Source organism: Chelonoidis abingdonii, chromosome 5 (genome assembly GCF_003597395.2).
Source record: "Chelonoidis abingdonii isolate Lonesome George chromosome 5, CheloAbing_2.0, whole genome shotgun sequence".
NCBI classification, from domain to species: domain Eukaryota; kingdom Metazoa; phylum Chordata; order Testudines; family Testudinidae; genus Chelonoidis; species Chelonoidis abingdonii.
This window is the reverse complement of record NC_133773.1, coordinates 106,465,573-106,491,374: the sequence shown is the minus strand read 5'-3', so window position 1 is coordinate 106,491,374 and position 25,802 is coordinate 106,465,573. Positions and strand designations below refer to the sequence as shown.

The 25,802-nt window shown below is 41.1% G+C and overlaps 1 protein-coding gene across 4 annotated transcripts in view; it reads left to right on the top strand.

Moving 5' to 3' along the window:
• PCDH7 (protocadherin 7) overlaps positions 1 to 25,802 on the top strand; it is a 417,657-nt gene that overhangs the window by 336,636 nt on the left and 55,219 nt on the right. The gene's annotated exons all lie outside the window — the stretch shown is intronic.

Below are 25,802 nucleotides of genomic sequence, written 5' to 3'. Positions count from 1 at the left end.
GTGTATTTTCTGATCTGGTCTCTCATCATGAACTATGGTATATACCCTGCTTTGATGCTCTGGATTTTTATGTTAGACACATTACATTGTTCTTGATTTATTAATGAGTTTTATGCTATTTCTACAGTGCAATTTCTATTCTATTCCATGTAAATAGGTATGTTCCCAGAATTTGGCATGGTTCATCTGGTATTTCTTTGTCAGTTTCTGGCTTAATCTCATGTAGTTTGTGGTTCCTCCCTTTTAAGATTTTTAACTAGCATGTGTAATTCCTCATACTTTTAGTTGTGGTGTTGGCTCTGAGTGTACATTTTATGCTTTCTAAAATTCACACTGTTTTGTGTGTCTGTAGTAGCACACACTTTCCTTTCATATTATAGGTATGTGTCCACTTTAGGCAGAAATTACTTTCCCTCATGGAACCCTGTGGACATTTGTCATGCATTAAAACAATCTTCTGAGATAACATTTTTCATATAGTCTTAGATATCAGAGATAGAATGACTGTTTGTCTTTAAGTAAATTAGGGACTTATCTTGTGAGACTTCAAGATCTACTGTGGAGTGTTGAGTACACAAAGCTCTAGCTGAACTCAGATGAGTTGCTCATAACTTCACAATATCAGCCGTCAAGTCTTTCCTTCTTCTTGTGCAGTATTTTCCCTATAGTACTTTCTACTCCTTTTGTCTGTCCGGTTGTAAATGTCCCAAACAGTGGTCTTCCACAGATGTCTTAAGTCAGCTTTCCTGCATTCTGTGTCTGCTTTCAGCTTTGCTATCTTTATCGTTGCATCTAGATTCACAAGGCAGGGATTACATGACTAAACCATATTGCAATACAATATATATATATATATATATATAATTTTTAATTTTGTATCAGTATCTCTCAAATACTGTACTATAGCATGCATGCTTGACTTCTTAATAGCACAGGACTGCACCTACATGACATGAGAAGTATTTTCTAGCAACTCATACTACCTGGCTCAGTTTTGGATTCTGACTACCGCTTATTCACTTACTCACAATATGCAGTTTCAATACTTGTTTTTATTTACCTGATCTGGGTTATGATCTCTTTTCAATAGAGCTTTCTGCATAATTTACTAGTTAGTTTTCAAAGGTTGTTTTTCAGTATTGGCTGCCTTAAACAGGAGAGCTATATTGTACTCCTGTAACAATCATGGTCTTGTCTTATCAATTATTTGTCCCTCTAGAATTTTATTATGAACTGTGCCCTCTGCAAGATGTTCATGCTTGGAGGCTTTAGAGATTAATAGCTAGCTTGTTGCAAACTGATCAACTGTTTAATCAGCATTTTGTCTGGAGGTGCTCAACCTAAATGGCTTTTTGGAGAGAGGGCAGGGGAGAGTGGAGGAGAGCAATAATACTCAACCAACTTGATTTTTTTAAAAACTTAATTGATTTAACTTTTCTAATATCAGATGGAAATGAACCTATAAACCAAAGCTAGTGCTCAGAATTCAAAGAGTGCAAATCTATGCAAACCAGATATGTTTTGTTGTGTTTTTTCAATAAACACTCAACAAAGCTCTAAATTAAGGCCTCTTCATATTGTGGCTTGTTGCTCATCAGTAGGCGGCAAAATACTAGTTAAATGTCTTATGTGGAATAACTATCTGTTTTGATTACTATCAGTTTTGTTGTATTTGCATGTATGTTATGCAACTTTCAGTGTAATTTGCATGAAAGTCATCTTCAATAGAAGAGACAAATGAGTAACATTTAGAGCCCTAAAGTAGTAGGGTGACCAGATGTCCTGTTTTTAAAGTAACAGTCCCATTTTTGGGGACTTTTTCTTATATAGGCACCTATTACGCTCCACCCCATCCCGTTTTTTTCACATTTGTTGTCTGGTAACCCTAAAAGTAGCAAATTTGGGTTTATCTAATTTAATTAATATTTTTTGCCACTAGTGGTAAGTAAATATTATGAACGTGATCTGAGAATTAGTTACAGTTTGTTTGATGGTAGAATATTCCAAACATTGCTAAAGGTTTTTAGTCTATATTAATATGCGGCAGGCAAGAGATTCATCAGCGACTAATGTGAATTTGAGTTCTTAATTGTGACCATAGGCACCAACTTTCTCCAGTACCTCTGGGTGCCCCCGAATCCCCACCCCTTTACTCGCCTCTGGCCCGGCCCAGACTCCACCCTTTCCACGCCTTTGGCCCCGCTCCCATTCCAACCCCATCCCTAAAGTCCCCACCCTAACTCTGCCCCCTCTCTGCCCCTATTGAAGCCCTTCTCCAAATCCCCACCCCGGCCCGCCTCTTCCTCCAGTGTGCTGAATTTCCCTGCCTCCCCCCTCTCTCCCTGCCCTGCAAATCAGCTGTTTTGGGGTGCAAACGCTGGGAGGGAGGTGGGAGAAACAGGACATGGTGGCGCGCTCGTGGAGGAGGTGGAGGCAGAGGTAAGCTGGAACAGGGGGCCCGGGCACTGCTAGTGGGTGCTGAGAACCTCCCAATTTTTTTTTTCCATGAGTGGTCCAGCCCCGGAGCACCCAGGGAGTCGGCACCTATGCTTGTGACTGTTAAGATGTATAATCTTTTGTAGGACAGTCCTGCTTTTGAAGGACTTCCTGGGCATTAGTGTGTCAAATATCTTTGAAACCAATCCATCATGTTTGAATGACAGTATGATGATGCAGAGGCCAAGTGCTAAGAATAATTTGTTCTGATCTTTTCAAGGTATCATCCCAGATCTTACTCCTCAAACATGCACTCCTTTTCCTCCCACTACATTCATTGCAGTTTGCCTGTCTGCTAAGGTTCACAATATAATAAGTACTTTCTAATAACCAACAGAGAATGCTTCCCTTGAATACATAGACTACATCTGTACAAAGGCCACATCTATACTTGAAGCTGGTAGTGTGAATATCCACTTGAGTAGAAATATGCTAGTGCGCTAAAAATAGTACAGAAGCTGTGGTAGCATGAGCAGCAGCATGGGCTAGCTGCCCCAAGTATGTACCCACAAGGTCTGGGTGGGTGGGTGTGTACTTGGGGAATCTAGGCTGTGATGCTGCTTGCTGCTACTCAGGCTACCATGAGTATTACCCTACCATACTATTATGAGTACTACAGCTTGATGAGAGCTAGCATGAGTATTTCTACACGAGTTGAGAATCACACCCCAGCTCCAGGATTGGGACCCATCCTAGTCTAGACAAGGCCAAAGTCATTTGGCTTTCACCACTGCCACCTTCTCCTTTCCTCATATCCTGCTTTGTGAGGCAAAGGAAGAAAAGAGAAAAATGTCAACGTTTAATGCAGGGAAAGGAATGGAAATTGAACTTTGAAGACAGCAGAGGGGAGGTAACACTGAAACACAGTACTGATTTAACTACAAAATAAATTCTACATATTGTTATAAATTGTTCACATGCCTCATGTAGTTCTTGTGATTGAGACCGTTCGTTATATTAAAACTCTGAGCCTGGTTCTCCACTTACTTACCCCAGATTTAGACCAATGTGCCTCCACTGGCTTTCATATTCACTCTCAGGGGTGAAAGTAACTTAAAGGATTTACCAGTACGCTGGAGTCCTGAGCGAAGGCGTGGCTTCAATGGGAAGAGGTGGAGCCTTTCGAGATTAAAAGGCCCTGGGGCTCCGGCTGTGGCTGGGAGTTCTGGGGCCTTTAAATCACCTTGGAGCTACCATTGCAGAGCTCTGGGCCCTTTAAATCACTGTGGCCTCTGCAGGGAGCCCCAGGCACTTTTAAATCACCTCTGGAACACTGCCACGCCTGGGGTGGAGGTGGCTGGGCTCCAGCAGAGATTTAAAGGGCCCGGGGCTCCCCGCAGTGGCCAGAGCTCTGGGCCCTTTAAATCCCCACCCAAGCCTGGCTGCCAGAGCTCTGGTGGTGATTTAAAGGGCCCAGAGCTCCCTGCAGCGACTGGAGTCCTGAGCCCTGTAAATCACAGCCTGAGAAGCCTGTCCAGTCTGGCACGGTATACTGGCTCTTGCTGGTACGCCGTACCATACCGTACTGGCTTACTTTCACCTCTGGTCATTCTTAATATTCATTACTGTAAGTGAGATGGGAATCAGGCCTTTGGTTTGCAAATTTGGTTTTGTAAACTGAAGTTATGAGCAAACTCAAGGCCATGGAGGGAATAATAATTTATTATGACTGCATAATTTTGTAATATCTCAGTTTTAAATTGAAGTGGTTAAAACAAAGTCATCATGCTGCAGTCTAATAAAGCCAAAGGCACAGACAGTATTGCATTCTTAGAAGTGTGATCCCAAATCAAGCAGTTCTTTTAGAAAGGTCTCATCTGCTCACCGTCTCTTATTCTGTGTTTTGTGTAACACCTAGAACAATTGGATCCTATCCAAATTGGAGACAAATGCTCCCATAACATGGATGATAACTAAATAAATGTTGCCATTGACTTCAGTGGCAAAAGGATCATCCAAAATATTTTCAAACATCTTGTCAGTTTTCTTTTTGCCATAAATATAGAAACTAGCAAAATACTAATAACTAAAAGATGGGCTTTGCTGGGGCTCTCGAAAGCCTGTCCTTTAGTGCTGTATCAACAACTGCTTTTTATAAATGTAGTCCTCATATTATGAGCTTCACTGCCAATGAAAATCAATAAAAACAATTTCCATCGACATTCATGTTCTGCTCTTTTTGGGAGCTGTTTTATGAAAATGCCAAAGGACCCAGACAATATGGGATTATTTGCCCTCTGGCTTAAACATGTGACACCTAATTTCTTCTACATTTTAAATTTCTTTGATGCCAGCTTTGAGTGCATACCATAGGAAACACTCATATTCAGTCTTTTATGGTAAAGATTTCAGGACACCAACAGCTGGTGCTGATCTTTGTGATATAGATATAAGGCTATTGAGCTCTGGGTCAGAGGAGCCAGGAATGAGGTTAAATCAGACCCCACATGCTTCCTAGGCTTTTAGAGTTTATTTGTGTGACTTTCTGAAGGGAGACAGATGTACTATTATAAGAGAAAAATAGAGGCGGCAGCTGTACTAGCTGCAGTCATTTGCTAGCCTGCACAGCAGAAAAGCATGTTGAAAACCATTTATTGGAGGTGAACCCATAAAACACCATCAAGGTGTTTTCCATAATTGTAAAACACATTTTCTTTAGTATTATTATTCATGGTAAATCTTTGGAAGTCTGATGCTGAAATCTGTTACTGATGATTTTTCCCTCGTGTCATGTGAACACTTGAGTTATCATGGTGGTTTCCCTCTGTTCTTCCTCAACCAAGATACTAGAATCATTGAATTCAAGGAATTTAATAGAAAAATCAGCAGTGGAATACTTTGGGGGTGGCAGAAAAGGGAATTTTTTTTTTATTTTTTTTTTTTGCAATAAAATAAAATGAGAGCTCACATGTTGAGTCTACCAACTGGAGTTTCTCTTTTAAAGCAGTCAGTATATCAGAGAAGCTAGAAATTTGACTTTTGCCACTTCCTGTAATCTTGTACAGTAACCGTGCTATATATTGGTCATAAATGTTTGCTCTGCATACCAGATTCAAGCTATTGTGTTTTGTAGTTAGTTGTCATACCATCCGGAAGAGCTGTCTTATGAAGCAGGATAAACAGCAACTTAGTGATATGCCTGGGGTGAGGCTCAGGAAAGAGTTTGAACTAGACAGAGGTTGACGAGAATGTGAAGGAACGTACCGTCAGTTTGGGAGAAGAATTCATTCATTGAGCTCACTCACCTTTTGCTGAGCAGCTGTTTGCTCTAACATGCAGGATTGCTCAATAAGGAAAATTGAACAGTAAAAGAGAGAACTGACACTGTATAAAGAGATTCTGAGAATGTATTGGGCCAAATTTTGTGATATTTCCTGTAGGGAACAGGAAATTTAAAACATAGCAACATTTGGTCTTATTAAAGTTGTTACAGAAACCTTATGTTACCTGGGACTTTGTCTTATAATAAAACTCAAGTAATTGACTAAAGCTCATACAGAATCTGGATAGTATGAAAAGTTGTATAACTTCAAAAAATATTCTATATAATGTAGATGATTTTACTGTTAGTTCATTCCATTTTTAGAAAGGTACAGATGGGCCTTTTCCCTTCTATTTTCCAAGAAAATATTGCAATATTAATTACCAAAGTTTTCAAATCTTTTTTTGAACTAGCTGAGTTCTCTTTTGAATAGTTGGAAATAAGTGAAAAGTAAATATTAACCCTATGTAAGGTTGTCACTAATTATTCTTTTTGTTTAAAATCTGTGTGTCGGTGCGTACATACATGCATATAGTGTTATAATTCAGCAAATCTTTAAAATGAATAAACATGAGTTGTATCTAGTAAGAGAAAATAATTCCTGCAAATTACAAGAGTCACACTTTCTAGTGTTGGTAGAAATACTAATTTACAGAGGTTCCATTCTCTGGTGCTGTGCAGTGAGAACAGTAAGTCACAAGATTTCATTGACACCTTAGTGGGAAATATTACACAGGCTATGAAAATTTTCAAGATTTCTATGGGGATTCTTTACAGTAAATGTCATCTTTTTCTTGACAGTTGCATCAAATGTATAATAGAAGCATAAGCCTACAAGAAGAGAAATGAAGCTGCCATTGAGGGTAGTGCTATTTGATATAAGAAAAGAATGCTGGAACACAGCTCCAAGGTAGAAGGGAAGGCATCTACCTATATGTACCTATAATACATCATAAATTAATTTTCCTGGCCACAACTGCTTCAGGATGTTTCTTTTTCCTGCCATATTATACATGATGATTCTTTTCTTTCCCAACCAGATCTGGGAAAGCCATATGAATGGAGGAGAAGTAGTTCCTTAATGAGGTTTGGGAATGGGGCAGTCATGAATCTGCCCATGGTAGCCAGAAAAGAGCACTATATGGGAAGTGTAAGTACATGAGTCCAGTTACCCCCTCACGCTAGCAGCTGTTCATGGGTGTCTTTTTAGCAAGCCACCGTTCAGCCCCAAGGCCTTTCAACTGTCTCGACCCTCTCAGGGTCCCAGATGAAACTGTAAAATAGCCCACAATCAGCAAATGGGATTACGCAAAAGAAAGGTAAAGAGAAACTTGTAGGCAGCTCCCACCAGGATATGGGTCTCTCTTACGTCAGAGGAGCCCTGAGAGTGTCTCTGTTCCCTTCAGTGCCCTTCCTCCCCAGGATTCCAGTGCAGGTCTGAGTCCCTTTTTTCCCCATTCAGCTCTGGGGTTCTGTGCCCTCCACCTGGGAGGACAGGAGTTCTACAGGCTGTCAATCTTCTCTTGAGGGCTGGAGAAGCTCAACAGTCTGTTCACTCAGATGAGGGAAATCCTGAGAAGGGGAGTTCCTCCTTTTACCACCTCCTCTAGTCCCAGCATGAATTGCAGATGCCGAGGGGTGGAGCCACTCCAGTCCAAAGAAGATCCTTAATCTCTTCCATGTTAGTATGGGGTTAATGAGCCCCATGACAGGCTGGGTTGGCCCCAGCAGGGTTGTGCTGGGAGCAGGATCAGAGGATCTGCCTCTACATGAATCTCCCATTCTTTCCCTCTCCTTTCCCCTAAGTCTGTCCTGTTGATTTTACCTACATATGGATTTGAGGGGATGGGAGAAGTCAAAATACTTAAACTTGCTCTTCCCTTCTTCCCTAATTCTGTTACTTTTCCTACACTGTCATTGAGATGTGCAGATAGATACAAAGGAAGTGAGGGCAGCAGTCTGCTTTGCCATATTCCCTTTCACAGGGACCCACCAAAGTGTGGTTTTTTTTTGTTTTTTTTTTTATGAATTTGCTCCCCTTCATTGCACAACATGGGGGGGAAACTGATCTTTCTTGTTTTTACTCCACCCATGCAATCCTCAGGGGTCTGGATCTGCTGCTTTTAATAGAATAATACAAAGCAGCCTGAGCAGGAGCCAAGATCTTGCCAACTTTATCCAACAGAGTGTAAATGACTACACAAAAATTCAAGGCAGTGTAAGATAGGGACTGCAAGAGTCTGTAGTAGTCTATTATACAGAACTCCCTCCAGTTCTGCAGTTGTTTGTTTCTTGTTGCTACATGTAGCACTTACTGTATTTATAGACTTAATTGTTTCTTAAAAGATATTGTGGATTGTGTGCCACATTTAATTGTGAAATTAACACACTATTCTTAAAACATAAGGGTATTGATATTTACGTAGTTCTAATGCAACATGGAAAACTTGGTGCTTAAGCATAAATACTTTATTGAAAATGAATTAATTCATCTTGTCTCCTAGATGAAGTATAAGGAGAGCAAAATATTAAGGGCAGAATTTTCAGAAAGGCCTAGCACATATGCTCCGAGCTAGATTTTCAGAAGAGCTTAACTTCAATACAGACACCAAAATAAGTGGCTAGTAAGTAGGTTGGGTACTGAGCTCTTTAGAAAATCTGTCCATAAGTGTCCCAATGAAAACTGCAGTGTGCTGAGCACTTCTGAAGTGGCCCCATAAATGTAATCTGCATCTTTGAATGAGAGAGACTTATAAATTATGTATGTTTAAAGCTTCTATATGAGGGAACATCAGAGAGGAAAGTTATGATTAGAGCTGGCTGCAAAATGTTATTTTCTAGGAACATTCTTGAAAAATGATTGTTTAAAAATATCATTTTTAAAACCCAGAAAGCTTTTGGTTTGAATTTTAAAAGAAACATTTTTGTTTTGAAAACAGATTTTTAAAAACAGCAGAAACTAGCTATTGAGATATCCATTATCACATGTGACAAACTCTTCTAAAATTTTGCTTTCCATTGTTCCTGGCTGTTAGTTTATAAATCTTTATCTTTTGCTAATTTGATATGATTTAAAGCAATGGTTTAGCAACCCCCTGCCTTTAACTAGTTTGCTTGCATTTGTATTTTTATTACCTGATAGAAAAAGTCAAATCTGCATTGGTTGATGTTCAACTTTAGCTCATGAGGTTCCAGGGTCTTTGTCAAACAACAAAAATAAGATAATATGGAAAGCAGGATTCAAAAATATATAAAGGGATGCTGTTTGTGTGGTGTATACTTTCTAATAGTACAAATCGTGAATTATATGTCAGGTAAATCATGTAGCCACTATCATGGCAGCAATCTCTGGAGACCTCAAGTGCATCCATCCACCAGCAAGATGATGAAGAGAGCAGTCTGAGTGGTGGTGGTTGGTTATTTAGTTAGTGGCTTTCTTCCCTCTGACAGTGACCATACTGATCTACTGTGATCTTAGAGAATACCAGGCATTGGAGTTGCAGTCTTCCATATGAAAATCCTGAGGACTTTGAGTCATTAAGGACCCTGACACCTGGTTCACCACTGTGTGTTGTTTGACGCTACCACTAACTTCAAAGTAGCAAATTGATAATGGCACAAGCATAAAAATTAAGTATTAGAGTGGGGAATCAGGCCCCTGGTTATACTTTATGCAAAATAGGAGTGTTAGTTTCAGCATCTTAAATGGCTACGCTGGCGCTTTACAGCGCTGCAACTTTCGCACTCAGTGGTGTGAAAAAAATGGTTGCAGCCGCTGCTGCTGGAGGGGCTGAGCTGCCAGTGGCAGCAGCTGCCTGCAGCCGGCAGCCCAAGGTGTCCCCCGAGTCAGGGCGCCGCCTCCGCAGCCCAGCAGCCCAAGATGTCCCCCGAGTCAGGGCGCCGCCGCTGCAGCCGGGCAGCCCAGGGTGCCTCCCCCACCCGGGGTCAGGGAGCCCCCGCGGTCAGTGCGCCCCGGGGGTCAGTGCGCTGCCACCGCAGCCTGGCAGCCCAGGGCGCCTCCCCCCCTGGGGTCAGGGAGCCCCTGGGGTCAGTGCACTGCCACTGCAGCCCGGTAGCCCAGGGCGCCCCCCGCCCCCGGGGTCAGCGAGCCGCTGCCGCAGCTGGGCAGCCCAAGGGGTCCCCTGGCCCAGGGAAAGGGTGCTGCCGCCACAGCCGGTAGCCTGGGGTTTCCCTGGGTCAGGGTGCCGCTGGAGGGGGCGGCAGGCAGCTCCCATGGAGCTGCCGTAGTGGTGCCTGCGGATGGTCGGCTGCTCGGGCGGCTCCGGTGGACCGCCCGCAGGCACCACTGCAGCAGCTCCACCGGAGCCGGGACCAGCGCAGGGGGCGGCGAATTTGCCGTCTGCCTAGGGCGCTCAAAATCCTAGCGCCGGTCCTGAAGATACTGAGGCTTTACAGCGCTGTGTAAACAGTGCTGCAGCGCTGGGCTCCCAGCTCCCAGCGCTGCAAGCTACACCCGTAGAGGATGTGGAGTATATGCAGCGCTGGAAGAGATCTCTCCTGGCGCTGTGACCACACTCGCACTTCAAAGCGCTGCCGCGGCAGCGCTTTGAAGTTGCAAGTATAGCCATACCCTTAGTCTAATTCTAATTGGGGTAAGTATACTTACCTACTTAGTTTCCCTTTACAATTTCTGTTGGATATTTCAGGTAAATGGTGTATTTAATTGGTTATTCCACAATACTCTTCACTCTTGTGTAGATGGTTGTGCTTCACTGGTGAGAAAAGCTGTATATAAATCCCATCTAGAGTGCAGAATGGGAAGTAGCATTTGTTCACATGAGTAGATGTGTGTCCAATGACGGCAACAATCCATCTTTGCAGGCCAGCGTGTTGAAAACAGGGTTGGCATATCGTGTTACAGGTCACTTTTTCCAGCAGAAGCATCATGCTCTCTTGCTGTTGCTTGCTGTTGATGGCAGTCTCTAAATTCACCAGATTGCACGTCAGCCATGCCTTTCATCCAATAAACATCTTGGCAATTTTGCAAACCACCTTTTGTAAGGCAGAAGTAGCTGCCAGATCACCTTGTACTTAAAGTCAGGATGTTGGCTGCCCACCGCCCACCTACTCTATGCGCAATGTCACTTGTATTCAGAATATTTGCTTCTTTTTTCTGTCTGACATGTCTGGGCAACGGTGAGAGTTAGCTTATGGTTTATAAAGCACTCTAGGTTCCTTTAGGCTGAAAAGTGCTAGGTATTAGAAAAATACAGAGCTAGATTCAAAAAGCATATGAGTCTTTACTGTACAGAAAATGTGTAAAATCTGAACCCAAACATTAAACTACTTTGAAATATGGTTACAAAATAATGGAAAGGTTGCTACTGTCGTTTGCCAATAAAAAAAAAGGGTGTGTGTGGATTTTTCTTTTACTATAGCCTCTAAAACAAAGATATATGTTTGGTTAAAACATAGCCTATGCATGTACTGACTGAATGAGCTACAACTATGTCAAAGGTCCAGTCTGACTCTCTGATTCTTGGTGGTATTCAGTATTAATTTAGCTGGTATGGTGAGTAATTGTTCTGTCACACTAACCAAATCAATCACCAATGTTATATTTCAGCTGTTTCATTAAAGCAAAATGACCTTAAGTATTTAGATGAACACTTGGCAATTAATGCTTTTCAAACAAGTTATGGAATGTTCATAGTATTCATTGATCTAGCAAGATCCAATACCCAGGGTGCCTTTCTGTGTAAATTAGGAGTCAATGCAGAATGTTCTGCTCCATTAATAGAAAGGAATTGTTTGAGTTTCACACTGATGTTTTCAAGGACATTGTCCATGTAGTTGTTTCTGATATGGTTATAGCATGCGTACACATTTGCCATAGTATAATTTGCAGAGTATTTTATTGCATTGACATGCTAATATATATTCCTGATTCATGGTTTGCTCTTCCTTTTTTTCATTTTTGTTTATATATTTTAGAGAACCTTCAGCAATAGCTAAGGTATGTTAAAACATTTCTATTATTGGCTGGAAAATATTGTAATAATGTATCCTCAGCATATTAATTCAAATGTCACAATATTTAAGCTAGTTGACACCAGGGGATGACAATTTTGGAAAAAATATGCAATTTTTTTTATCTGTGTCCTGAATTCAAAGGTCCTGTAGGTGTTACTCAATAAGCAAAGAAAGACGCACCAAACAGTGTTCCTTCCATATGATTGCAAACTTGATTTAAAAGAAACATAAACAATAGAAATTATGTAACGTTTAGCTGCCTCTCTATTAAATGCTACAGCTGTCTCCTAGCCTGCCTTTTCAAAAGAGAAACCTACTTTTATTGAAGCAAAAGAGCAGAAGCCTGACTTGCACTTATTTGCTTTTAGAGACTTGCTCTGTCAAGTTGATAAATGGACTTTGACAGAAGCAACGGTAATTAAAAGCCTGATCCCAGGTAGAATGGTTTTTTAACAAATTCCCACAGAACCCTCTTCCTCCAAGCCCCCTATTTCCTGCTGAAAAAATTGCAGAAAATGTTGAGCATTAATCCACTCTGAGTCAGTTATTCAGCCAACATTGGAGACATGCTCAGCTCTCTGTGGAATTGTATTTTAATTATATCAACTAGGTGTAAGTGTTTTTTGTTAGTTACTAACAAGATGATATATTGATTATCTGAAATTAAATTTGCATAGGTGTGAAGGAAAATCAATTATTCAGTATGACGAGACGAATTTTATAGCACAAAGTACTATACAGTATTTGTAAATAACCACTGATCAATTATAAGTCTCGCACTGTGCACATCCTTGACAACACGATTCCATAATTACTTTTTAGAGCTAGAGAAAACAGCCCAGAGACTTCAAGAATCTGAGTAAATCATGCTCTTTATGCTCTGCAATTGACAGTCTACCATCAGTTTATTAGGAATTAAAGAATATGATAGACCTCCAGGGTTAATTCAATTTATTGTTGTTGTCACGCTTATTAGTTCATCCTGAGGTCAGAGTCAGTCCATTTGTATGTGTGCATTGTTTCCTGTTACCCTTCCTAATTCTAAGACTGTCTCAGTTACATTTGCAATAGCAGGTAATTTGTTTTTAATTGCATTTCATGCTTATGAACATTTCCACTTGTCAGACAGTCTTTGCAGTTCAAAACCAAATATCATTAATGAGGAAATAATCAACACTGTTAATTCTGAAAATGTCAATGCAGAGTTAGTTATGCTCAGTATTATAACTTCTTTTACGTTAGCTCATGCAAATAACCAATTTTTTCTAAACTTCTCTGGTATTTATTGCCTAATTTATTCTTCCTGTCATAATCAACAAAGTCAGTTTGCTTTATCTGGGAGTCTTTGCTGTAAATAGATGTTTTATTCTTAAAAATTTTTTTTTTTTTAATTTTTAGGGCCCAATTGTACTTACTGAAGTCAGTGGCGAAACTCCTATATACTTAAAAGGGAGCGGGATTAAGTGTAAAATATTTTAAATGTAGAAAATAGACTTTGGACATAAGTCTCTTAACTCTATCAGAATGAGAATGCAATGTCTAAAGTTTTTTTTATATATTTAAAGATTGCAATTCCTAAAATCTTTGCTGCGAATAGATGTTGAACTCTTAAATATTTGTTTTGACAGCACTGCTATTTGATGCTGACAATGAGTGATTATGGTCTGACAGAAATAACACATCAGAAATGTTAAAAAGGAGGAAGTACTATTTGCTTTTATGAATCTATGCAATTAAATTTTTTGTTAGCTTCCTTGTATATAGCACTCAGATACCATGGTGAAACGACCTGCATAAGTGCATCAATAAACTATATTAGATTAGGTAGATGCAAGTGGTTACCATAATATAGCCCAGTTAGCCTGACATTAATCCCATGGCAAATCATTAGAATAACTCCAGTAGAATCTCAATCTGATGAAAAACAGAGTTACAAACTAAACCAATCAACCACACACCTTATTTGGAACCAGACATATGTAATCAGGCAGCAGAGACCCAACCTCCCTCCCCACCCACCCACACAAATACTGTACAGTAATTTACTGTGTTAAATGTAAAGTACTAAAAAAAAAGGGAAGTTTTTTAAAAAATTGACAAGTAAGGAAACTGTTTCTGTGCTTGTTTCATATAAATTAAGATGCTGCTTTTTAACCATTTTTTTTTCTGCAGAATAAAGTTTCAAAGCTGTATTAAGTCAATTTTCAGTTGTAAACTTTTGAAAGAACAGTCATGATATTTTGTTCAGAGCTGCAAACATTTAGAGTTATGGACAACCTCCATTTACCAAAGAGCTCATAACTCAAGTTCTACTGTACCTAGAAACATAGTGAAATGTCCATCACTTGAAGTCTTTGAGCTATGACATAGTATTGATTTAAACAGAAATTATGGGCTTGATGCAGAGATTAGTGACTGAGGTTCTTTGGTTTGTGTTACACAGGAAGTCGCATTATATTATCATCATGGTCCCTTATGGACTTAATCTGTGGATTTGGAGGCAAATGCAAAAGAGAGCTACATAGTTTTGTGAGGTAGGCAAGCTCTTAAAAAACCAAAGATCCTGGCTCTGCAGGAAAAGAATGGTCAAGCTTACTTTCTCTTGTCCGCCAGCATCCAGAATATTGTGAAGGAACTTCTAATCTCCACTCTTCATTATTCCTTTTCATGGAATGGTACTTGTACTGTATGTCTCAATGTATGTTTGATTTCCACACACACCCTTCCATCTGCCTCCCATACACGTTGTCTTTGCTGGTGCTGCACTCCATAGAAGATTACTTAGTAGAAGTGATCAGGAGTGGTGTGCAGGAGGAGAGCAGCCACCATTTCTATGCCCTACATGGGAGAAGCAGCAAATCCCACAGGCTCCCAGGAACTGCAAATATAAGATCTCCAGTGAGTCCAGTCCAAGATATGGAATATACTCTCAACCTGCTCACCGTATTCCATATGGGGGAGGCTTGGAAAATAACCCCTATTTTTTGTTAATTGCAGATGTTTTGAAGGTATGGTAGCCACTCATATCATCTTTAGATAATACCATGGCTTTAAAATTCTTCTCTATCTGACTAAAAGTCAGAAAACTAAGGAAGAACACACACACAGAGTATCAAACATTTCACATAGCCTGATCGCAGCTGCCACTGTCTGTGGAATATGCCCTATATTATGTATTCTGTTTGGCATCTGGAAATCAATAGGGTAGTCTCTGACTAATTGACTATGTCTTTTACGTGGATTTCTGAGAGTTCTTGGCCTTAAATTTTAGGAAAGGGAAAATATTTATCATGTTGATTAGAAGCATGGTAATACTTGTAAACATTTTATATTCCATTAAGTTTTCAGAAGTAAATATATAATAAAATTTGGAGGTCATGGTGGATAATCAGCTGAACATGAGCTCCCACTTGTGACGCTGCTGCCAAAAGAGCAAATGCAATCCTGGGATGACTAAATAGGAGATTCTCGAGTAAGAGTAGAGAAATGTTTACCTCTATATTCTGTATTCGTGTGGCCACTTTAGGAACACTGTGTCCAGTTTTGGTGCCCACAGTTCAATTTATCAACATCCTTCTTAGAAAGGGCTCAGAGAAGAGCCACAAAAATCCTTAAAGGATTACAAAGCATGCCTTATAGGGATAGAGTCAAAGAGCTCAGTCTTATTTAGCTTAAAAAATAGAAAGTAAAAAGGTGACTTGATTACAGTCTGAGTATCTACATGGGGGAACAGATATTTAATAATGGGCTCTTCAGTCTAGCAGAAAAAGCTATAACAGTATCCAATGGCGGGAAGTGGAAGCTAGACAAATTCAGACTGGAAGTGAAGCACAAATTTTTAACAGTGAAAGTATTACCCATTAGAACAATATACCAAGGGTCATAGTGGATTCTCCATTGCTGACTATTTTTAAAATCAAGATTGGATGCTGCTCTAAATGATATGCTCTAGGAATTATTTTTTGGTAATTTCTATGATTTGTATTAAACAGGAAGTCAGATTAATGTTCACAATGGTCCCTTCTGACCTTAGAATCTATGAATAGACATAGTGAGGGGTGGGAGAACCATATTCTTTGGAACATGATGGATTACAACTCAAAGTTGCAGAGCAAAGGATGCTAATTTGCAGACTGTTTTATTTGATTTCTTATCAAAATCATTTCACATTACTGCCGTTAATCTTGCTTTCCAAAGCAATCTTTTTCCAAAGCAATTCTGATGTCTGAAAAGAAATAATTATGTAAACAGGTAAAGAATTTGTGAATCACGTTATTCATAGTAACGTTTCCTTTATTGACTCTTTTTTTAAAAAATTATTCCCTAAAATATGCAAATAAATGTTAACATATGGATTCATGCTTCACCTAGCAAGATTTAAATTTTTTATCAAGGATTCAATTTTTGACCATTTGATATACCATTGGAATTTGATCAGATTTCCATTGTAGTACAATATTATATAGAAAAAAAGAGGACAATATTGTTTTTTTTCTAGTGCATTTTTATGCATTCACACCATTTTTTATATCTAAAAAAATATAAAATCCTACACACTTGTTGGCTGTTTTTGGATGGTTGGTTGATTCATTTTCTAAATGATCAAAAAATAACTAACTATAAAAATTATGGGGTTATTGCAACAGGAGACAAGGAATAAACATTTGTCTCCCAGAAATATACAGTCTCCAAGGGAAATGCAAAATGAATAGTCATTCTCTTCAAGCAGTTTTTGTTGTGATTCAGTTGTGAACGTAAACAATCTGCATGTAAGGATAGGGGCTTGCTATTGATCTCGTTCTTGTCAGGATGTTTTTCTACACTTAGGAGTATTTATTTCTCTCCCTCAGTCTGATGTGCTTTTATTGAGAAAAACAGTAAAGTCAATTCTGGTCTTTCTGATTCTGCTAAATATTTTTTTATTTCAATATGAAGTTTAAGAAAGAAGCCTTTACTGCCATAAAATATTCTATTTTTGGAGGGAATGGATTAGCCTTTTTATTCTGTGGTGCAATATGCCATAAAATCAGTTGAAAGTGGAAGACAATGGGGATTTCAAGAGTATTACAATAGAGTATTTTCTTTGTAAGAATGGATTTGTAACTAGCTTTTGAGTCTTGCTATGATGTAGGTCTGTGATACTTAGGCTTAATATCACTTTGTTTTGTTAATGATAATCAGTACTTTACTAGTGACTCTGTGCTTTCTTAGATGGAGTTGACCATGTATTACCCTTTTGAAGAAGGGGCTCGTTGACTGTGGTGGTCTTAGCCATAGAATCTATATCCATACATAGCTTAGCTGTATTAAAGGAGGATAGGAAACAAAGCAGTAGACGCAACAAAAACTACATTCTACATCAGTTAATAAATGTAGGGTTGCTTTGAGAGCCAAGAGCTTGTAAGAGGAAGAGAGTGCCTTCAATGCCTGAGTGTTGTGGAGGCGGGAGAGGCTGTGTATCTTTGTAACTATCATAATGCTGCCTCAGTGCTAGAGAAAGTGCCTTGGGCAGTATCACTTGCTACATCTGTGTTACAGGTGTAGTGTGACTGGCTGGTGTATGGAGAGGAGACCCCTTCTGTTGAATACAGTGCCAGTTGGAGGGTGAACTTTGAAGGGTGATTTATGTGTGACTTCTCATTCCTCCCCTTTAAAAAAACAAACAAACAAAAAAAAACCCCTGCTCTTGCAATCCTGATCCTGCAGTCCTGACACAGGCAAAACGTCTATTGAAGCCACAAATTAAACAAAGCAGAAAAGCCAGTTCACCAAACTGCACTGAATGTTTTCCATACATCCAAAAGGGAATTGCTTGCCTTACTCTCCAGTTGCCCAGAGAGTAGATTTGGTCTAAAATGGCCCTCTCTTCCAATTATTGAATTCACTACTCATTTTCATTCACACTTAATAATGATCTATAGATCTGTGTCAGCCTTCTACTATTTCTTATATGCATGCTTTTCCAATTAGTGCACGTGACATGGACATAATTATAAACTGTTACTCTAACTCTGTTTCCCTGTGATCCCAATAAAAGAGAGAGAACTTATGCATTAAATATATGTATACCTAAGTGTGACTGTTTGCACAGAAGAGCTGTATATCTTATCTGAATGCATTTGGTTTGTCTTTAAATATACAGCTCCATACTGTTTATCTGTTTGCTTCTCTGTATCTCACAGCATATTCTCACTTCTCTATCTCACCCTCACCACTTACATTTTCTGTCTGGTATTTACATCCTGTTTATAAAAGTGATTCACTGTCCCCTCACGATAACTTGCAGTTTACTCATGCAGAGATTTAAATTAGAGTCACTGTAAAATGTTCTGACAAATATATAAGCAATTACTAGATGTGTTGTTAATTATGCAATAACCCCAAAGTAGACTGAAGGAATAAACAAGGTGAAAAAAACAAATTCTCTGTGTCAAAGGATAAAAATTATTCAGTATGGAATTCCTTTCTGAGCCTATTTTGCCTGTTTTTTTTTTAGTTGTTTAGAGCAGTATGTTGAAGACCTTGTCTGCATAGGGATTAGAATGTCTACTATACTGTTGTTAGTACCTAGAAGGGGAATAACCATGAAGCATATCCGTGTTCTGATAGCTTGAGATCTCCTTGTTGTACAGTTGTTAACATCACTATTGTAGATTCCCTTGATATGTGTTTAAATTACAGTAATTAACCTTGTGTCCAGTATATCGATTTTTAACTTCTTGTGGGGAAAATTGTTCCCCAAAAGGGATTATTTTTATACTTTGTTTAATTGGCTTTTGTGGCTTCAGTATAAGGAAGGGGAACAGATGAACTGGCAGTGTCATGCTTTCGAAAATAGGGGGAAAAAAAATAACCCTGAAAATACATTTTATTTATTTATTTTTTTAAAAGGTGACTAACTCTGCTCTCCCTGGTGTCAGATTGATAAAAGGTGGGGTCTGTGTTTTAAAATGTGGCTCAGTACTAAGTGACTACACTTTGCACTCACAAAGACCTTTTAAATCCTCAGCTGAAGAGAACTAACAAAGTTAGAGTAAAATAATTGTCAGTTTTACAGATGGGGAAACTGAGGTAATGATCAATGTTGTGCCCAACTAAAGTTCATGCAGAAAGTCAGTGACAGTCAGCAATAGAGCCTGGATGTTTTAACTCTTCATTCGCTGCTATACCACACAAGAATTGTACAGGGTACTTTTTCAATATGATGGATAGAATTTAGGTTTATATATTCAGCTATTACTCTCCCTGCCCTAAATCACAGTATCCTGAGAGGATTTAGTGCAATGAACCATTTAGGCTAAGGCTTTCAAAGCCACCAAAGGGATTGAGATGTCCAATTCCCATTAAAATTAACAGGGATTCAGCATCCAGATCCCTTCGGTGGCTTTGAAAATCTCGGCCTTGAATTAAACCACCTTTTTATCTGCAGAATGAATCTATCCACTTTAACACTTAGTTGGGAAAAACTGCAGCCATTCCTGAAAATCAGACGTGATATAGCTATAAAATCTACATATGGTGGTGACAAATGTCATCTACGATGCGCAATGGATGTTATCATGAATAAAGTCACTAAGAAAGGAAATACATCTCTCCTCTCTCTTTTGTTGTTGAAATAACTTGCACCAGGAAAAGTAAGACTGGAATCAGTTTGGAGAAGTGTCAGTGAACCTAGTGAACTTCAGCCACTTCAGAGAGAGTGTCATTGATTGTGTTAAAAGCTGTGGTTGTATTCTACAGGGCTGGCTCTTGGCACCAGAATTCCAAGCAAGTGCTTGGAGCGGCATTTTTCAAAGGGCAGCATTCTGGTTTTTTTTGTTTTTGTTTTGCTTCGGTGGTGGCACTCAGGCCCCCACCATTTTTTTTTATTTTTATTTTTTTTGCTTGGGATGGCAAAAAACCTGGAGCCAGCCCTGGTATTCTAAACAACTAATTGACAAGGGTAAAGAAGTGTTGGAGGGGGTAGAGTGTCATTAACACAAATAGGAATAGGCTCTATAGAGCCATAACCGTGGAACAAGTTCAGATCTCTCCTAATAATGAATGCACATGATGATATTGTCTGTGCAGGCAAAATGGCCAGAAAACATACATGAAAAGGGGAGGCTGGCAACATACAGATCCTCTTTTCATCAAGATGAAATGTAGGCAACAAATATTTTGGAAAATGAAAGCGCGCTACCAAAACTGAAGAGGAATTGGCAATACAGAAATAATGCAATCAAGAGCTTCAGTTCTGCAGAACCAATAGAGAATTTTGAATGATAGGCATTTACTGACATTTCTAAAGGAGCCAGCCAGGACTCCTCCTCTTCCCCGTCCCTGTTCGCACACATACTGTTTTAAAGTCAGTAGCCAGACAGCCTGTAACCTCCACTTCCCCAGGGCCGGTGCAAGGATGTTTCAAGCCCTAGGCGAAACTTCCACCTTGCCCCCCCTACCCTTAGGCTCCCCCCTTGCGGCAGCTCCTCACCCCCCACCCTCCGCCCAGAGGTGCCCCCCATTGCAGCAGCTCCCCACTCTCCATCCTGAGTCACCCCCCCACACCCCAGTTTACTCCTGCTCCGAGCACGAGCACTCCGAGCACGCTGTGGCCGCTTCACTTCTCCTGCCTCCCAGGCTTGCGGCGCCTAAGCTGATTGGTGCCCCAAGCCTGAAAGGCTGGAGAAGTGAAGCAGCTCACCCCTGCCTCACCTCCTCCTCGAGCACGCCATGGCTTGAGGAGAAGGCGGGGCAGGGGTGAGCTGGGGCCAAGAGTGCCCCTGTGCGCTGCCCCTCCCTCCCTGCGCTCCTCTGCCCCAGCTCCCTTCACCTAAATGCTGGCGACGGCCGAAGATCTGTCCGCCATGGTCACTGCTGAAGAAAATGGCACCCCCCAAATGCCAGATGGTCACCTAAAGGGTTGCACCGGCCCTGCACTTCCCCCATGCAACCAATCCCACAGTACACAGCAGGCACGGGCGGGGGGTGGCTTTCTGCAGAGCGAGGATGGCATGGAGGCATAGAATATTTTATGAGAAAATTACTCTCAAAACTTTATACTGAATAAAACTATGAAATAAAAACTATTGATGAATAAGAGCTAACTGGTCATACGGTCGGCTCTTTCATACTATAGTGGTGATCACAGTATAAATGTTTTAGACAAGTAGATAGGTCTAGTCCCTCCCTCTGCCTGTGCAGTAATGTTCCCTACTGTGTGACGACTAGTATTCTTCCCAGTTCTGCTGAAAATGTCCCAATCAAAAGTCGTCTTTTTTTTTTTTTTCTCTCCCCTTCAGGTAGTTATTCCACTGTCTAGGAGATCTTAGGGAAAATATTCCATCAGTAATAATGTATTAGTAGTACACAGTGCAGCGGATTAAAACCTGCAGAAATTCATGTCACAAATATATAGCTAGCTGTAATAAGCCAGTACATTTCTTCTAAAGCATAAGTATTGGAATCCTTTAGCAAGTGTAAGCCTATTTATTATTTTAAATAGCACAACAGCATAATGTCATGGACTAAGAAAGTGTTAGGGATCTGGCATGAAATGTTAATGTAAAAATATGAACTCATGATTATATTTGAAGCTTATATATTTTTGACTGTCTCCAAAATTGGTTACACAACTGTAATTTTCTAGTTTGACACATTCCTGATACAGTATGGATTTCAATGAAATTCATACTGTATTGCTTATATTTACTGAAAAAGTATAGGTCTAAAGAAGTGTTTTTTAACTTGTCCACTTTTTAAAATGTTGCCCTGTGTAATATGGTCTAATGCAGGGGTCCCCAAAGTTGGTGCCTGTGGGTGCCATGGCGTCTGAGTGCGCCCGCATACTGGGCGGAGGCTGAGCATCCATCAAAATGCTGCCAACAAGCTGTGTCATCCAGAGGCGTTGCCACCGAAATGCCACCAATTTTCAGTGCCAACGACCGGACTGTTAAGTCCCATTGGCGATGCTGCCCGGCTAAGGCAGGCTACTTGCTACCTGTTCTGACACCGCGCAGTGCCCCGAAAGCAGCCAGCAGCAGGTCTGGCTTCTAGATGGGGCGGGGGCCACAGGGTTCCTCGTGCTTCCTCCAACCCGAGCATTGGTTCCCGGCCAGTGGGAGCTGGGGTGGACAGTGCCTATGGGCGAGAACCATGGAGAGCTGCTTGCGCGCCTCTGCCTAGGAGCCAGACTTGCTGCTGGCTGCTTCCAGGGTGCAGCACAGTCCACAGTGCCAGGACAAGTGGGAAGCCTGCCTCTGCACTCCGGCTGCACTGCTGAGCATGAGCTGCCAAAGGTAAGCCCATGCCCCAATCTGCTGCCCCAGCCCTGAGCCCCCCTCAAACCCAGAGACCCCTCCTTCACCTCAAATCCCTTATCCTTGGCCCCACCCCAGAGCCTGGACCCCTAGCCCAGAGTCCTGACTCACCTCTCGCACCCCAGCTCCAAGCCCTCTCCCACACCCAGGGGTGGCTCTATGTATTTTGCTGCTCCAAGCACGGCAGGCACGTGGCTTTCCGCAGTGCGCTTGCGGGAGGTCCGCCGGTCCCACGCCTTCAGCGTCCTCGCTGCCGAATTACCACTGAAGCCACAGGACCAGCGGACTTCCCGCAGGCATGCTGCTGAGAGCCACCTGACTGTTGCCCTCATTGTGACAGTCAAGGCCCTCCCTACCCCCTGCGGCTTGCCGCCTGAGGCACACGCTTGGCACACTGGTGCCTGGAGCCACCCTTGCCCACATCATGAACCCAATTCTCAGCCCTATCCTGCACCCCTCACTCTTGCACCCCAAACCTCTGCCCCAGCCCTGAGTCCCTCCCAAACCCCTCATTCCCAGTTCTGTTGTGTCACGGACATCAAAAATTTTCTTCAACTGGATTGTCAGAAAATTTTTTTGAAAATCACTGGTCTAATGCATGTTATGTGTAACTTTACAATATGGTATCATTTTAAGGGCCTGATCCTAAAGAGTACCTTAACTTATGAGATCTTTGGAATAATTTACAAAGGTTCATGCTGGATTCTCCATCACTGACAAATTTTAAATCAAGATTGGATGTTGTTCTAAATCAGTGGTGGACAACCTGTGGGCTGCACGTGGCTTGTTAGGGTAATCTGCTGGCAGGCCACAAGACAGTTTGTTTACATACACCGTCTTCAGGCACAGCTCACTGTTCCTGGCCAATGAGAGCTGTCAGAAGTGGCACAGACCACAGGGACATGCTGGCCGTCACTTTCCGCAGCACCCATTGGCCGAGAATGGGGAACTAGAGCCCCTGGGCGCTGCAGGCAGCTGTGTATGCGGACAGTCAATGTAAACAAACTTTATCGTGGCCTGCCAGCTGATTACCCTGATGGGCCATAGGTTGTGCTACATGCTGTACAAACACAGAACAAAGAGTCAATGTCCTAAAGAGCTCATAACCCAAATAAAGACTTATATTTAATGTTGGATGTTGCAGACCTGAAGTTTTTGAAGACATCCATTCATTAGGAGAAAACTGTCTCTCCAGGATCATATTACAATTCTCACAAATCTAGACTAGACTATATTTTAAATTTCATCTTTTGAGTCTATTAGAAAAAAGACAAATTAAATGTCCATAATGACCACATCATTCTCTTTCAGTTCTCCCACTGAAAGTTAGAAATGCTGACCATTTTAAGATCTGGTATTGCTTACATCTCTAATTTCCCATTCCAGTTCTCTGTCCTGTGGACACAGAGTAATGGAGATATTTAAAACTCTTAGGCCTGTGTCTCCACTGCCTTGCACATTGTGCAGTTCAAAGTGGGAGTAGAATGTTACCATCTTGATTTGATAACATTTTGCACCCATTTTGTACAGGTGTAAAAGGCTATACACAGTGCAAGACAAAGCAAAATTTGGCCCTTCACTTGTAATTTTATTACAGTTCTCCTGTCAAATAAGTATTTCAAAGCAGAGTAGACTTTGCAGTTCTGAATCTGGAGTCCTCCAGTTAGCTTTCTATGAAGCTCAGTGATGATGTAACCCTAGTGACGATTTCATTACAGCCAGATTCTTTTGGCATCTCACCACTGGTTAAATTGTAAAAATGAGGGGGTGGGGAGAACGCAACAAGAATACTATTTTTGTTGTATAGTTTACAATCTGAATCCAGTTTTGACAGATATCTTGTCTGAGGCGGTCTAGAACTTTGACTTGAAACTACTTTTGTGATTCCAGTGAACATGTTGGAGATGGGTTGCAATGGTCTCAGACTCTCCAGTCTCTGTTTAATGCAGTTGAAACATTTACAGTGTCACAGGATGTATCCTCTGAATGTCAAGATTAAGAATGTAATCCTCTAAATTTTGGCCAGCACACACACAATTTATGATTGCCTCTTTTTTTTGTTGTTGTTGCTTTTATAGCAAGAGCCAGCCTTTTCACTTTCAAATTTCAAAGAAAACTTGTAGTGGTAACTGATATCAAGTGATTCTGTTGATGCTGAAAGAGTGTATGTATTTGAGGAAGACTATCAAATAGTATCAAACATAGGAAAATGTCCTCTTTCTGCATTATGTAGAACAGGGGTTGGCAACCTCTGGCATGCGGCTCATCAGGGTAAGCACCCTGGCAAACCGGGCCAGTTTGTTTACCTGCCACATCGGCAGGTTCCACAGATCATGACTCCCACTGGCTGCAGTTTGCTGTCCCAGGCCATTGGGAGTGGCAGGAAGCGGCACGGGTGAGGGATGTGCTGTCTGCAGCTTCCCACCACACCCATTGGCCTGAGATGGTGAACCACGCAGTGGGAGCCGTGGTCTGCCGAACCTGCCAATGAGCCACATGCCAGAGGTTGCCGACTCCTGATGAAGAAGATGAATAGACTCCTGAAACACTGACAATTACTGAAGAATATCAGGAAACTTTTTATACTGTCATATATTGTATTAGCTCATGTGTGTTATAACAGGGGTCACCTATTCAGTGAAGACCTTCCTGCATTGGTGGTAATTATAGTTGGCATGCTTCACAACAAGCCCTCTCAGAGCTCCAGAGAGGCCCGGGGCACTTCCAGTTTTTGAGGTCCCTAGCCATAATAAAAAAGTGATGGAAAAAAAAATTCTATTACAAAATCACATCTCTATTTGCTTAAATCTGCAGCTCTAAGCTGAAAGACTGCATCACATTTTGGTCCAATGGGATGCGCATAAAAACAAGTTGCAAAATTTATCAAATGCCAAAAAATTAACAAGAGTCTAAATTTGAGTCCCCTTTTGAGCGTGAGGCCAAGGCCAAATGGCCCTCCTGTGCACGCCTACCCCCCCGCACCCCCAATTGGCCCTGATTGCCAACCACTTTCTTTTTCTGTGCTCTGTTGTTGCTGTTCTCAGCCATAGATGTCACATCTGTAGTTCTGAAGAGCTTGAAGTAGCTGAGGAGGAGACAAACAAACTACCTTTCTACTTCCTCAGTCCTGGGCCATTCTGCATCAGGATAGCCCTGTTGCACAAATTAGAGCAATCTTGACTTCTGCAATTTGCACTGGATGACCACGGGCATCATAGTCACTATAGTTGTCACCTAGCACAACCGAGTTCTGATCCGTGACTGGGGTTCTCAGGCACTACTGCATTATAAAGAATGATAGTTGTGCCTCTGAAGTGATCAGTGGCTGAAGTCATAATAGCAACATTTCATGACACTTAGTTATTTTAGTTACTGTTTGTATTGCAGGAGTGCCTCGGGGCCCCAAATTAAAATGGAGACCTGACGGTGCTAGACATGTACAAACACATAGCAACAATACAGTCCTCACCCTAAAGAGCTAGTGTATGATCCTGGCTTTCATTTCTATAACACATTCACAGATGATGCCTTGGCTTCATTTTCTGCAGGATACACATGGGGAAGAGGACCAACTCTGATGTCACATATGCTTTGAAAGAAAATACCTTCCATATTTTAAAAGAAGAAAGCTGTCAAAAACCAGTGCAATCAGCATTGAAGATAAAGCTTGACTCTCACAAAGTAGAAACTGGTATCTGACTGGCAATGGTGGCTGGTGTGGTTCAAGGATGTACAGTATTAGCTTTGTTTAA